Source organism: Pristiophorus japonicus, chromosome 26 (genome assembly GCF_044704955.1).
Source record: "Pristiophorus japonicus isolate sPriJap1 chromosome 26, sPriJap1.hap1, whole genome shotgun sequence".
NCBI lineage: Eukaryota > Metazoa > Chordata > Chondrichthyes > Pristiophoridae > Pristiophorus > Pristiophorus japonicus.
Window position 1 is genome coordinate 11,618,991 of NC_092002.1, and position 13,478 is coordinate 11,632,468.

Below are 13,478 nucleotides of genomic sequence, written 5' to 3' on the forward strand. Positions count from 1 at the left end.
TACCCGTTCTCCTGTATGGCTCAGAGACATGGACCAGGTACAGTAGACACCTCAAGTCGCTGGAGAAATACCACCAGCGATGTCTCCGCAAGATCTTACAAATCCCCTGGGAGACAGGCACACCAACGTTAGCGTTCTCGACCAGGCCAACATCCCCAGCGCTGAAGCACTGACCACACTCGACCAGCTCCATTGGGCGGGCCACATGTCTGTATGCCAGACACGAGACTCCCAAAGCAAGTGCTCTACTCGGAACTCCTTCACAGCAAACAAGCCGAAGGTGGGCAGAGGAAATGTTACAAGGGCACCCTCAAAGCCTCCCTGATAAAGTGCAACATCCCCACCGACACCTGGGAGTCCCCGGCCAAAGACTGCCCTAAGTGGAGGAAGTGCATCGGGGAGGGCGCTGAGCACCTCGAGTCTTGAGTCTCATCGCCGAGAGCATACTGAAAACAAGCGCAGGCAGCGGAAAGAGCATGCGGCAAACCAGTCCCACTTGTGACAGGGACCGTGGCTCTCATATTGAACTATTCAGCCACCTAAGGACTCATTTTTAGAGTGGAAGCAAGTCTTCCTCGATTCTGAGGGACTGCCTATGATGATGACATCCAGTGAAGTACTTATTTTTTTGAAGTGTAGTCACTGTTGTAATGTGGGAAACGCGGCAGCCAATTTGCGCACAGCAAGCTCCCACAACAGCAGTGTGATGATGACCAGATAATGTATTAGTGGTGTTGATTTGAGCGATAAATATTAGCCAGGACACCGGGCATAACTCCCCTGCTCTTCTTCGAAATAATGCCATGGGATCTTTTACGTCCACCTGAGAGAGCCGTCAGGGCCTCAGTTTAACATCTCATCAAAAAGGCGACACCTCCAACAGTGCAGCGCTCCCTCAGCACTGCACTGGGAGTGTCAGCCTAGATTTATATGCTCAAGTCTCTGGAGTGGGACTTGACTCTGACACGGAGGCAAGTGTGCTACCCACTGAGCCACAGCTGGTATATAAATTAAAAAAGAGATATGAAGGGAAGGGAAATAATTCACCAGACTTATTCCTTGGATAGGAGGATTGTCCTATGAGGAGAGATTGAGTAGACTAGGCCTATATTCTCTAGAGTTTAGAAGAATGAGAGGTGATCTCATTGAAACACACACAATTCTTACAGGGCGTGACAGGGTAGATGCAAGGAGGATGTTTCCTCTGACTGGGGAGTCTAGAACCAGGGGTCACAGTCTCAGAATAAGGGGTCGGCCATTTCGGACTGAGATGAGGAGAAATGTTTTCACTCAGAGGGTGGTGAATCTTTTGGAATTCTCTACCCCAGCTAAGGAGACTCAGTCGTTGAGTATATTCAAGACAAAGAACGATAGATTTTTGGATACCAAGAGATATGGGGATAATGCAGGAAAGTGGAGTTGAGGAAGATGATCAGCCATGATCTCGTTGAACGGCGGAGCAGGCTCAAGGGACCGAATGGCCTACTCCTACTCCTAATTCTTATGTTCTTAAAGTGGAATTCAGTAGCAATACAGTAGAGGCACGATGGACTGAGATAAGGGGAAGATAATTTTTTTTTAATTCAAAGAATACGGGCAAAGCAGAGAGAGATGTCTCAATTGTGCAGCTTCAGGTTGAGTGATGGACAGGGGTATAATAATAGTGTGCTGGTATTTTGCAAAAAAAACTGGTTAGACAGATGAGAACAGCCATTGGGATTCTAACCATCCAACTGCTATAGATACACATGATGTCAACAATTGGGGCCTTTGAAAGGCGCCAGCGGGAAGGTGATAGTGTAAGCCGGCAGTGCGGACATGCTGACTATCTTTTTCTGGGTCACTGAGGGCGCTAGCTTGCTCACTCCTAGAAACCAGGCATTGACTTTTCGAGCTGTTGAATCTCTCCGGTGAGAAGCGAGGGTTAATTTTCTGGGAAATGAGGAATTTCTAAGGTCAAGGGGGATCATTTGAGGAGGAGGAGGCAGCGGAAATGCTGAGAGCACCGCTGAGAGAATAAGGGGTCGAATGGCGTTCTTGAAGAAAATGGGTGTGTTTTAAGAATTGGCGGTGGGGGGGGGGGGTTGCATAAAAGAAGTAGGGGCCACAATAGCTACCGTTTATTTTAAAAGGGGGCTGTCCTGGATATTACGACTGGTGATCTGGACACCTCAGGTGGGGAAAATGTTCAAGGTGATCAGATAAGGCCATTTCTGACCATTTCCTTGTATCGTTCTCCACCCACATCCCCCTCTCCCCTCCCCCCACCCACCCACCCAACCCTACTCCCATTGGAAAAAAAACTCTCCAAACTCTCTTACAACTGCACTTATCAACTGCAAACTGTCCAGCCATTGGCCCTTCCACTATGACATTTCTGCAAACACATCCACTGGAACTCCCTCCCTAAACCTCTCTACCTCTCGTTCCTCCTTAAAACTGACCTCTTTGACCAAGCTTTTGGTCATCATATATGGCTCGGTGTCAAGTTTATTTGTTATGTCTTATAACACTCCTGTGAAGCACCTTGGGATGTTTTACTACGTTAAAGGCGCTATATAAATAAGTTGTTGTTGAACCTGTGCTCGCTGATGTATGTTGGCTTCCAATTAAGCAACGCCTCGATTTAAAAATTCTCGTCCTTGTTTTCAAATCCCTCCATGGCCTCGTATCTCCTTATCTCTGTAATCTCCTCCAGCCCTATAATCCCTCCTCGACCTCTGCTCCACCTATTCCGGCCCTTTGAACATCCCCGATCTTTAAATACTCCACCATTGGGAACGGTAGCACAGTGGTTATATTACTGGACTAATGATCCAGAGACACAACTCTTTTTAAAGGAGACAAAATTAACAGTTAAATCAAGTGCCCCCCAATCTGTGGGACACTCCAAACATTTTTCAAATGCCCTTTTTTTAAAGTTTTTCTTTTGTATTTTTTGTAGTTTTTTTTTGTTTATTTTTTGGGCACTAAAGTCATAATTTTTTACAAGTGCCCCCTATAAAAGAGGAGGGGGACACTAAAACCGGCAATTAAAACAAATTAAACTTTAAAACATATAAAATCAAATTAAAATTTGGTTGCCGGGGGTAATAATGCACTCCAGTCCCTCCGGTGCCCACCTCTCGCAGAAGACCACGAGCCATCTTTCAGACCGCATGCTCCATCTCGAAGGACACCCTGGCTCGGATGTAAACACGGAAGAGAGGCAGGCAGTCGGGCTGAACGACCCCCTCGACCGGCTGATGGGATCCAGAGACACAAGTTCAAATCCCACCGCGGCAGCTGGGGGAATTTAAATTCAGTTAATTAAATAAATCTGGAGTTCATTACCAGTCGCTACTGGATTGTCAAAATCCCATCTGGTTCACTGATGTCCTTTAGGGAAAGAAATCTGCCGCCCTTACCCGGTCTGGCCGATATGTGACTCCAGACCCACAGCAATGTGGTTGACTCTTAACTGCCCTCTGAAATGGCCCAACGAGACACTCAGTTGTATTCATGTCTGCAGCATAACTCAGACCGCCTAATTCCACCTCCGTAACATCGCCCGTCTCTGCCCCTGCCTCAGCTCATCCGCTGCTGAAACCCTCATCCGTGCCTTTATTACCTCCACACTTTTGACTATTCCAACGCACTCCTGGCTGGCCTCCCACATTCTACCCGACGTAAACTAGCGGCGATCCAAAACTCGGCTGCCCCGTGTCCTAACTCGCTTCAAGTTCTGCCCCAAGCTCCGGGACTCCCTGCCTAAACCTCTCCGCCTCTCTACCTCTCTTTCCTCCTTCAAGACGCTCCTTAAAGCCCAGCTCACCTGCGCTAATTTCTACTTATGCGGCTCGGTGTCAAACTTTCATCTCGTAACACTCCTGCGAAGCGCCTTGGGACGTTTCGCTACGTGAAAGGCGCTATATAAACACAAGTTATGTGCCTTGATGGTAAAACTTTGTGGGAAGCACATTCGGACATTTTGCTAAATTCCCCAGCTGCCATGGTGGGATTTAAACTCGTGTCTCAGGATCATTAGTCCAGGACTGTGGATTACTCGTCCAATAACATAACCACTATGCTACCGTTTCCCGACGCAACAACTCAAGTTGTTGTACTATGTGCACGGCGCCGACACTGAGCAGGGAGTTGGGACCCGGGGCCACAAACACTGCTGTGTTATGCTGTTAATTTAATTGATCCTGTTTATGTATTGCGTAAAATAAGCACATGGGCACAAACTTAACACCGGCGCGGCACAGCTGGCCAAGTTGCACAGTTGGATTTTTGTTTTTAAACTTTATTTCCACCGTGCAAATTGCACTCTTGGCCGCCTGGCAGTGCTGGTGATGTATGGTTCAGCACAGAATGGAGCCATTTATCAGCCCATCGAGCCTGTGATGTGCCAAATGACCTCCTTCTGCACTGCACCATTCTGAGGCCAAGTTTGGTCACAACATTGAGAAAGAGCATTTATTCTGCCCCCCCCAGCCTGATGAGGTAAAGACATCCCAACAATAATCCAAACACACTCGGGAAACCGTAGCATAGTGGTTATGTTATGGGACGAGTAATCCACAGGCCTGGACTAATGATCCTGAGACACGAGTTTAAATCCCACCATGGCAGCTGGGGAATTTAAATTCAATTAATTAAATCAATTTGTAATAGGTGACTCTGTAACTACGGGATTGTTGGAAAAACTGGTTAAAGGGGCTGCTCCTCAATTTCTGGCTGCACTTCAGTCCCACACTCCTGATCTTTGGGCACCCTGTGCGGAGGGGAGCGGGTAGGTCCGAGGGCCTCCTCGTAGGACTGCTCCTGGGCACGGCCAAGGGGGCCATCAGCCGGTCCAGGCAGCGGGCGGTCGAGGGGGTCGTTCAGCCTGACTGCCTGCCTCTCTTCCGCGCCTACATCCGAGCCAGGGTGTCCTTAGAGATGGAGCACGCGGTGTCCACCGGTACGCTCGTGGTCTTCCGTGAGAGGTGGGCGCCGGAGGGACTGGAGTGCATCATCACCCCCGGCAACTAAATTTTAATTTGATTTTATGTTTTAAAGTTTAATTTGTTTTAATTGCCGGTGTTTTTAGTGTCCACCTCCCCTTTTATAGGGGGCACTTGTAAAATTTATGATTTTATTGCCCCCCAAAAATTAAAAAAAAACAAAAAAACAAAAAAAAGGGCAGTTGAGAAATGTTTGGAGTGTCTCCCAGATTGGAGGGCACTTGACTTAACGGTTTAATGTTATCCAACCAAAAGAGTTGTTGGAAAAACTGGTTAAAGGGGCTGCTCCTCAATTTCTGGTTGCACTTCAGTCCCACACTCCTGATCTTTGGGCACCCTGTGCGGAGGGGAGCGGGTAGGTCCGAGGGCCTCCTCGTAGGACTGCTCCTGGGCCTGGCCAAGGGGACCATCAGCCGGTCCAGGCAGCGGGCGGTCGAGGGGGTCGTTCAGCCTGACTGCCTGCCTCTCTTCCATGCCTACATCCGGGCCAAGGTGTCCCTGGAGATGGAGCACGCGGTGTCCACCGGTACGCTCGTGGTCTTCCGTGAGAGGTGGGCGCCGGAGGGACTGGAGTGCATCATCACCCCCGGCAACCAAATTTTAATTTGATTTTATATGTTTTAACGTTTAATTTGTTTTAATTGCCGGGTTTTTAGTGTCCCCCTCCCCTTTTATAGGGGACACTTGTAAATTATGGTTTTAGAGCCCCCAAAAAAACACAAAAAAACTACAAAAATACAACAAAAAAAGGGGGCCTTGGGAAATGTTTGGAGTGTCCCTCAGGTCGGGGGGCACGATTTAATGTTTAATATTGTTTACTCCAAAAGAGTTGTTGGAAAAACTGGTTCACTAATGTCCTTCAGGGAAGGAAATCTGCCGCCCTTACCCAGTCTGGGCCTATATGTGACTCCAGACCCACAGCAATGTGATTGACTCTTCACTATCCTCTGAAATGGTCCAGCGAGTTGAAATGGCCCAAACTACTACAAAGAAGAGGTTCAGGAAGGTGGCTCACCACCACCTTCTCGAGGGCGATTAGGGATGGGCAATAAATGCCGGCCTTGCCAGCGATGCCCACATCCCGTGAACGACAAAAAAAATGTTTTAAACCATTGGCAGCCGTGCCTTCAACTGCCGAGGCCCGAAGCTCTCCCTAAATCTCTCTGCCTCTCTTTCCTCCTTTTAAGACGCTCCTGGGGAATTTAAAATTCAATTAATTAAATAAATCTGTAGCATCAGTAATAGGTGACCCTGTAACTACAGGATTGCCGTAAAAACTGGTTCACTAATGTCCTTCAGGGAAGGAAATCTGCCGCCCTTACCCGGTCTGGCCTATATGGGACTCCAGACCCACAGCAATGTGGTTGACTCTTAACGGCCCTCTGAAATGGCCCAGCGAGACGCTCAGTTGTCAAGAAGGCGGCTCACCACCAACCATCTCCAGGGTAATTAGGGATCGGCAATAAATGCTAGTCTTACCAGTGACGCCCACATCCCCTGAATGAATAATACTCCCTCACAGGCCAACATCACCTGCGTTGGCTTCCAGTCTGCACCATTACCTAATTCCACTGCAGTAGGGGGGCCTCACCAAGGTGTTGGCTCGTAGCTAGGGCACAGATCCAAGGGGCATTGGTGGTACTCCGGTAAGGAACCCACTGCTGAACTTTCCTGTAGTCCGCTATCCCCTGCTGATAAGTACATGTGTAGGGGACATGGGAACATTTTTTTTTAAATTCTTTCCGGGATGTGGGCATCGCTGGCAAGGCCAGCATTTATCGCCCGTCCCTCATTGCCCTTGAGAAGGTGGTGGTGAACATCGGAACAGGAGGAGGCCATTCAGTCCCTCGAGCCTGTTCCACCATTCAATGAGATCGTGGCTGATCTGCAACTTAACTCCATATACCCGCCTTTGCCCTATATCCCCTACCTTTGGTTAACAAATAGCTATCAATCTCCGATTTAAAATTAACAATTGATCGAGCATCAATTGCCGTTTGCGGAAGAGAGTTTCAAACTTCTACCACCAGGGAATACAGCCCTAGTTTGTGTAATCTCTCCTCGTAACTTAACCCTTGCAGTCCAGCTACCATTCTGGTAAACCCACGCTGCGCTCCCTCCAAGGCCAATATATCCTCCCTCAGATGTGGTGCCCAGAACTGCTCACAGTGCTCCAGGTGGGGTCTAACCAGGGCTTTGTACAGCTGCAGCATAACTTCTACCCCCTTGTATTACAGTCCTCCAGATATAAAGGCCAGCATTCCGTTAGCTGTTTTGATTATTTTCAGTACCTGTTCATGAGATTTTAATGATCCATGTACCTGATCACCCAGGTCTCTTTGGACATCCACTGGTTGGAGCTTTTTTACCATTTAGAAAGTACCCTATTCTATCCTTTTTAGGTCCAAAGTGGATGGCCTCACATTTGCCTACATTAAAATCCAGTTGCCATACTTTTGCTCATTTATTTAATCTGTCAGGATTTGGTTTGGCTATGGTCGAATAGCCAGTTAGTCATCATCATAGGCAGTCCCTCAAAATCAAGGAAGACTTGCTTCCGCTCTAAAAGTGAGTTCTCAGTTGTCCAGTCCAATACGGGAATTACAGTCTCTGTCACAGGTGGGACAAACAGTGGTTGAAGGAAAGGGTGGGTGGGGAGTCTGGTTTGCCGCACGCTCCTTCCGCTGCCTGCGCTTGGTTTCTGCATGCTCTTGGCGACGAGACTCGAGGTGCTCAGCGCCCTCCCGGATGCTCTTCCTCCACCCAGAGCGGTCTTTGACCAGGGATTCCCAGGTGTCGGTGGGGATGTTGCATTTTATCAAGGAGGCTTTGAGGGTGTCCTTGTAACGTTTCCTCTGCCCACCTCTGGCTCGCTTGCCGTGTAGGAGTTCCGAGTAGAGCGCTTGCCTTGGGAGCCTTGTGTCTGGCATGCGGACAATGTGGCCTGCCCAGCGGAGCTGATCGAGTGTGGTCAGTGCTTCGATGCTGGGGATGTTGGCCTGATCGTGAACACTGACGTTGGTGCGTCTGTCCTCCCAGGGGATTGGCAGGATCTTGCAGAGACATTGTTGGTGGTATTTTTCCAGTGATTTGAGGTGTCTACTGTACATGGTCCATGTCTCTGAGCCACATAGGAGGACGGGTATCACTACAGCCCTGTAGACTATAAGCTTTGTGCCAGATTTGAGGGCCTGGTCTTCGAACACTCTCTTCCTCAGGCGGCTGACTCATGAAGAACTGCTGCATGGGTGAGGTTCCAGAGGTTGATTGGTGTCAGTGAAAGCCAGTGCCCATGGAACCATGCCCATTTGCAAGCTGGTGCCTGGGGGTGAGAAGGATTGAGAAAAACAAGGCTTACTTTAGAATTTTGGGAATCATTGCATAAAACCTTCTTTCTTTCTAAAACCGAAAAAGAATTGGAGTTTAAAACAACGGGTTCTAACTGCTGTATAATTAAAGTTTGTTTTATATTTGTTGTGTCTTTGTACAGCAACTGGAAGTTTAACAGAACCTCGCTTCAACCATGATTAGAACATAGGAATTAGGAGCAGGAATAGCCATTCGGCCCCTCGAGCCTGCTCCACCTTTTAATAAGATCATGACTGATCTTCGATCTCAACTCCACTTTCCCGTCCGATCCCCATATCCCTTGATTCCCCTACAGTCAAAAAAACTATCGATCTTAGCCTTGAATATACTCAATAATTCAGTATCCACAGCCCTTTGGGGTAGAGAATTCCAAAAATTCACAACCCTCTGAGTGAAGAAATTTCTCCTCATCTCAGTCCTAAATGGCCGACCCCTTATCCTGAGACTGTGACCCCTGGTTCTAGACTCCCCAGCTCGGGGGAAAACATCCTCTCAGCATCTATCTTGTCAGTCCCCCTCAGAATCTCAATATGTTTCAATGAGATCACCTCTCATTCTTCTAAACCCTTGAGAGTATAGGCCCATTCTGCTCAATCGCTCAACATAGGACAACCCTCTCATCCCAGGAGTCAATCTAGTGAACCTTCGCTGCACTGCCTCTGCGGTGATCATTACCCAGCAGTGATACCGAGTGGTGCTCTTTGATATCCAGTGGTGCTGCGTTCCCTTCCCAGTCATCTAAACAGAAAGAAGGACTTGCATTTATATAGCGCCTTTCACGACCACCGGACGTCCCAAGCGCTTTACAGCCAATGAAGTGTAGTCACTGTTGGAACGTAGGAAATGCGGCAGCCAATTTGTGCACAGCAAGCTCCCACAAACAGCAATGTGATAATGACCCAGATCATCTGGGTGGAGTTTAAAACATTTGTAATGTTGGTGATGCTGGTGGGGGGAAAAATATTGGCCCAGGACACTGGGGAGAACCCTGCTCTTTTTCAAAATAGTAGCCATGGGATCTTATCACATCCACCTGAGAGAGCAGACGGGGCCTCGGTTTAACGTCTCATCTGAAAGACAGCACCTCCGACAGCACTGCACTAGAGTGTCAGCCGAGATTTTTGTGCTCAAGTCTCTGGAGTGGGACTTAAACCCACAATCTTCTGACTCATCTTTGGTGATGACGGAAAGACACGAATATTAAAACAGACTCAGAAACTTCGAGAGCTATGGCATCACGGCTTGTACAAAATATACTCATAATTAGTACATTTCTAAACTCAACTACCCCGACACTGCAGTCAGTGCTGACAAGCAGCATGTTTGCATCTTACACAAACCCGCCCAGATGCTTTCACAGCATTGCTGGCACCCGGTTATAGTTCTTCTTCCTTGTTTGCATTGCCTGGGACAGTTTGCACTATTCCTTTACGTCGAATTGCATTGATTGCAATATTCCCCAGTTTGCACTGTTGCATTATTGCTCGGGACATTGTTTACATTATTGCCCATGCCTGGATTTAGATTGTTTACGCTCTTCCCCTGTGGCCGGGTTTGCATAACCCCTGCTGTAAAAACACATCTGGTTCACTAATGTCCTTTAGGAAAGGAAAATCCTTACCCGATCTGGCTATATGTGTGACTCCAGACCCACAGCAATGTGGTTGACTCTTAACTGCCCTCTGACATGGCCCAGCGAACCACTCAGTTGCATTCAAGAAGGCGGCTCACCACCATCTTTGCAAGGGGCAATTCAGGATGGGCAATAAATGCTGGCCATGTTAGCGACGCCCTCATCCCAGGAACGAATAAAAAATTCCCTAGAGCCCAGTTTGCACTATTCCTTGGGACCCAGTTTGCACTATTCCCTGGGGCCCAGTTTGCACTTTTCCCTGGGGCCCAGTTTGCACGATTCCCTGGGACCCAGTTTGCACTATTCACTGGGACCCAGTTTGCGCTATTCCCTAGGACCAAGTTTGCAGTATTCCCTGGGATCCAGTTTACACTTTTCCCTGGGGCCCAGTTTGCACTATTCCCTGGGTCCCAGTTTGCACTATTCCCAGGGATCCAGTTTGCACTATTCCCTGGGATCCAGTTTGCACTATTCGCTGGGACCCAGTTTGCACTATTCCCTAGGACCCAGTTTGCAGTATTCCCTGGGACCCAGTTTGCACTATTTCTTGGGACCCAGTTTGCGCTATTCCCTGGGACCCAGTTTGCACTTTTCCCTGGGATCCAGTTTGCGCTATTCCCCGGGGCCCAGTTTGCACTTTTCCCTGGGACCCAGTTTGCACTATTCCCTGGGACCCAGTTTGCGCTATTCCCTGGGACCCAGTTTGCACTATTCCCTGGGACCCAGTTTGCACTTTTCCCTGGGGCCCAGTTTGCACTTTTCCCTGGGGCCCAGTTTGCATGATTCCCTGGGACCCAGTTTGCACTATTCCCTGGGACCCAGTTTGCACTATTCCCTGGCACCCAGTTTACACTTTTCCCTGGGGCCCAGTTTGCACTATTCCCTGGGACCCAGTTTGCATTGTTTGCACTATTCCCCGGGACCCAGTTTGCACTATTCCCTAGGACCCAGTTTGCACTATTCCCTGGGGACCAGTTTGCACTTTTCCTTGGGACGCAGTTTGCACTTTTCCCTGGGACCCAGTTTGCACTATTCCCTGGGACCCAGTTTGCACTATTCCCTGGGATCCAGTTTGCACTATTCCCTGGGATCCAGTTTGCACTATTCACTGGGACCCAGTTTGCACTATTCCCTAGGACCCAGTTTGCACTATTCCCTGGGACCCAGTTTGCACGATTCCTTGGGACCCAGTTTGCGCTATTCCCTGAGACCCAGTTTGCACTTTTCCCTGGGACCCAGTTTGCACTATTTCCTGGGACCCAGTCTGCACTATTCCCTGGGACCCAGTTTGCACTATTCCCTAGGACCCAGTTTGCAGTATTCCCTGGGATCCAGTTTACACTTTTCCCTGGGGCCCAGTTTGCACTATTCCCTGGGACCCATTTTGCACTATTCCTTGGGACCCAGTTTGCACTTTTCCCTGGGACCCAGTTTGAACTATTCCTTGGGACCCAGTTTGCACTTTTCCGCGGGACCCAGTTTGCACTATTCCTTGGGACCCAGTTTGCATTATTGCCTGGGATCCAGTTTGCATTGTTTGCACTATTCCCTGGGACCCAGTTTGCATTATTCCCTGGGATCCAGTTTGCACTATTCCCTGGGATCCAGTTTGCGCTATTCCCTGGGATCCAGTTTGCACTATTCCCTGGGATCCAGTTTGCATTGTTTGCGCTATTCCCTGGGATCCAGTTTGCATTGTTTGCACTATTCTCTGGGACCCACTTTGACATTGTTTGCGCTATTCCCTGGGACCCAGTTTGCACTATTCCCTGGGACCCAGTTTGCATTGTTTGCACTATTCACTGGGAGCAAGTTTGCACTATTCTCTGGGGCCCAGTTTGCAATATTCCCTGGGGCCCAGTTTGCGCTATTCCCTGCGATCTAGTTTGCACTATTCCCTGGGGACCAGTTTGCACTATTTCCTGGGACCCAGTTTGCATTGTTTGCACTATTCCCTGGGACTCATTTTGCACTATTCCCTGGGGCCCAGTTTGCACTATTCTCTGGGACCCAGTTTGCATTGTTTGCACTATTCTCTGGGACTCAGTTTGCACTATTCCCTGAGATCCAGTTTGCACTATTTCCTGGGACCCAGTTTGCACTATTACCTGGGGCCCAGTTTGCATTGTTTGCGCTATTCCCTGGGATCCAGTTTGCACTATTCCCTGGGATCCAGTTTGCACTATTCCCTGGGACCCAGTTTGCATTGCTTGCGCTACTCCCTGGGGCCCAGTCCTGGGGCCCAGTTTGCACTATTCCCTGGGACCCAGTTTGCACGATTCCCTGGGACCCAGTTTGCACTATTCCCTGGGACCCAGTTTGCGCTATTCCCTGGGACCCAGTTTGCGCTATTCCCTGGGACCCAGTTGCACTATTCCCTGGGATCCAGTTTGCACTATTCCCTGGGACCCAGTTTGCACTATTCCCTGGGGCCCAGTTTGCGCTATTCCCTGGGATCCAGTTTGCACTATTCCATGGGGCCCAGTTTGCATTGTTTGCGCTATTCCCTGGGATCCAGTTTGCACTATTCCCTGGGGCCCAGTTTGCACTATTCCCTGGGACCCAGTTTGCATTGTTTGCACTATTCTCTGGGACTCAGTTTGCACTATTCCCTGAGATCCAGTTTGCACTATTCCCTGGGACCCTGTTTGCGCTATTCCCTGGGGCCCAGTTTGCACTATTCCCTGGGACCCAGTTTGCACTATTCCCTGGGACCCAGTTTGCACTATTCTCTTGGACCTAGTTTGCACGATTCCCTGGGACCCAGTTTGCACGATTCCCTGGGACCCAGTTTGCACTATTCCCTGGGACCCAGTTTGCGCTATTCACTGGGACCCAGTTGCACTATTCCCTGGGATCCAGTTTGCGCTATTCCCTGGGATCCAGTTTGCACTATTCCCTGGGGCCCAGTTTGCATTGTTTGCGCTATTCCCTGGGATCCAGTTTGCACTATTCCCTGGGGCCCAGTTTGCACGATTCCCTGGGACCCAGTTTGCACTATTCCCTGGGACCCAGTTTGCGCTATTCACTGGGACCCAGTTGCACTATTCCCTGGGATCCAGTTTGCACTATTCCCTGGGACCCAGTTTGCACTATTCCCTGGGGCCCAGTTTGCGCTATTCCCTGGGATCCAGTTTGCACTATTCCCTGGGGCCCAGTTTGCATTGTTTGCGCTATTCCCTGGGATCCAGTTTGCACTATTCCCTGGGGCCCAGTTTGCACTATTCCCTGGGACCCAGTTTGCATTGTTTGCACTATTCTCTGGGACTCAGTTTGCACTATTCCCTGAGATCCAGTTTGCACTATTCCCTGGGACCCAGTTTGCGCTATTCCCTGGGGCCCAGTTTGCACTATACCCTGGGGCCCAGTTTGCATTGGTTGCACTATTCCCTGGGGCCCAGGTTTGCACGATTCGATTCTCCGGGTTTGCATTGTGTGCACAATTCCCCGAGTCTACCGCAATAGGTCTTTCATTAGTTACCAGA